This window comes from Otolemur garnettii, unplaced genomic scaffold, assembly GCF_000181295.1.
Source record: "Otolemur garnettii isolate 467f Iridium unplaced genomic scaffold, OtoGar3 scaffold00145, whole genome shotgun sequence".
NCBI classification, from domain to species: domain Eukaryota; kingdom Metazoa; phylum Chordata; class Mammalia; order Primates; family Galagidae; genus Otolemur; species Otolemur garnettii.
The window spans coordinates 4,106,566-4,109,132 of record NW_003852540.1 but is presented as its reverse complement, the minus strand read 5'-3'; the positions used below and the strand labels follow the sequence as shown (position 1 = coordinate 4,109,132).

General features: G+C 39.4%; 1 protein-coding gene across 2 annotated transcripts in view; it reads left to right on the top strand.

The window, feature by feature from the left end:
- Nucleotides 1–2,567, top strand: part of RPA1 (replication protein A1) — an 84,108-nt gene that overhangs the window by 18,754 nt on the left and 62,787 nt on the right. The window lies entirely within an intron of this gene.

Below are 2,567 nucleotides of genomic sequence, written 5' to 3'. Positions count from 1 at the left end.
AAGCCGAGAGTGCTTATCTTTTAAAGGTTTTAGGTAGGGTAGGAGAGGGAGAGTGTTACTTTGGTGTTCTAGTGACTGCTGCCAGATATGGTTCTAGCTGGCTTCCCACTAAGGCTTTTCTATTCCTTTATGGTTTTGTCCCCTGGAGCCATCATGTTCACTAGTTCCTCATTCCTCATTTCTTCTGGCTGGGTCCCAGAAGTGGGTGGGTTCAGCAGAGGTCACTGAACAGCCAAGATAGAGTGCCTTAGGCTCAAAATGGAGTGGCCTATGCTTGCTCTGTTTTTGGAGTTCCTTTGACCAACCTATCAGTGATACAGCGAGGACCTGTATCAAAAAAAAACAAAACAAAAAAACACACAACTGTAGGTTATTTGATCATTTATAGGCAATGTCACCCTTTATTCCCCATCCACCTCCCCCTAATTTTTCTTGGCAGTTCTCATGTTTATTTTGCAATATGAATTTTATAATTATATTATCAAGTTCTACAAATAAGCAAAAATCTTGTTGAAATGCAAAGAATAGTATTAAATTTATATGATACTGTCTTTTTATCTAAGAAAACAGTATGCATCTATTGAAAGTCCCTTGGATTTTCTAGATACACAATTGTACAATATTCTTACTCTAATAGTTTTGTCATTTATTTTGGCTTATGGATTTTTTTAACACTTAACCCTCCATTAGCCAACACCATGAAAACATTATTGGACAATAGTGTCAGCAGGTACCTTGTTTGTACCCTGATTTTTTTTTTTTATTAAATCATAGCTATGTACATTAATGCAGTCATGGGGTACAATGTGCTGGCGTCCCCTGATTTTAATGTAAGTGCTTTTAGTTTCTGTGCTCAGTGTAGTGTTTATCACATGAATATATGTGACTTTTCATGTTCAAAAAGTTTTTAGGTTCTTCTCTACTCAGGATTTTATCAGGAGCGGGCATTAACTTTTCTGAAAAGCTTTTATATTACATCTTGATAAAATCATATTGTTTTTAATCCTTTAATGTAATGGATTATTTTAATAGATTATCTAATATTGAACTATTCTTTCCTTTATGTAATAAATAACTGCCTTTAAAAAACCCTCTTAGCTTGCTCTCTTTCTCTCTCTTTCTCTTGCTTTCTCTTTCTTAATAAGGGAAGATTTCTTTACCATGCACCTGGGGAGAATCACAGAACAATTGCCCAATATCCCAGTGAAGTCAGATGTGTTTATACCTGTCTTTTTGAAGGGGAGGGGAAATGAGGAGTGCAGGTAATTCTATTCAGGAGTGACAGGTGGTGTTAGGGAGGGCAAATGGATGGGGAAGCAGTGTGACTTGTAAGTTAACCTTATAGACAGGTATTGTGTTTAAAATAATTTGGGCCAGATCTGGTTGCATTCTTGATCTCCTTTCCTGCAATTTATTTGTTTATTTATTGATTGATTTTTTTGAGACAGAGTCTCAACTATGTCCCCCTCGGTAGAGTGCCATGGTGTCATGGCTCACAGCAATCTCAAGCTCCTGGGCTTAAGCAATTCTCTTGCCTCAGCCTCCCAAGTAGCTGGGACTATAGGCGCCTGCCACAGTGTCTGGCTATTTTTTGTTGGAGTTGTCATTGTTGTTTAGTTGGCCTGGGCCAGGTTCGAACCTGCCACCCTTAGTGCATGTGGCTGGCGCCGTAACCACTGTGCTATAGCTGCCGAACCCCTGCGATGTATTTAGTTAATAGGAAGAGTAAGGGAAGTCAGTTGTCCCCTATGATCCTTTGATCAGGTTGGTCTAGTTTATGCAAACAGAGGGAAAGCCCCTCCAAGGGCCTGTTAATCTCTATGAGTCTTTAATTCAAAATACTCTTTGTACCAAGGGGTTATAATTTCAAATACTCAAAGTATAGCTCATGGTCTCTACTGGCCCTGAGTGTGAAGCATTTTTGGAATAATAACACATCTTTCCCTTCTTGGGCTGTCAGGGCATCCAGGACCCAGCTGGTTGTCAGTACAGTAGTGTCTATGTAGGCGGTTGACTTCCCACTGAAGTGTTCCCAATGTTTGGATGTTGTTATTGAATCTTGTTCTACTCCTATGGAGAAATTCAAAAATACCTTTTCAATCTTGTTAATTCCAAATGCTGGACAAAGAGTCTTGAGCACTAGAAAGAACTTAGAATTGTTATATACAAATGGATTTTAATAATATCACACCTAGTACATTGCTTGTTATCACTTTTTGAACAAAAGAACCTAAGTTTGTAATTGGCTGGCATTTAAAGTGGAGTACCTGAACTCACACCTGTAATCCTAGCACTCTGGGAGGCCGAGGGTGGATTGCTTAAGCTCACAAGTTCAAGACCAGTCTCTAAAAAATATCTAGGTGTTGTGGCAGGTCCCGTTAGTCCCAGCTACTTGGGAGGCTGAGGCAAAAGAATTGCTTGAACCCAAGAGTTTGAGGTTGCTGTGAGCTGTGATGCCACAGCACTCTACCCAGGCACTATTTGAGACAAAGTAAAACTCTGTCTCAAAAAAAAAATAAAATATAGTACCTCCAGAGGGTATGAGATAACCAGTTCCACAGCATCTG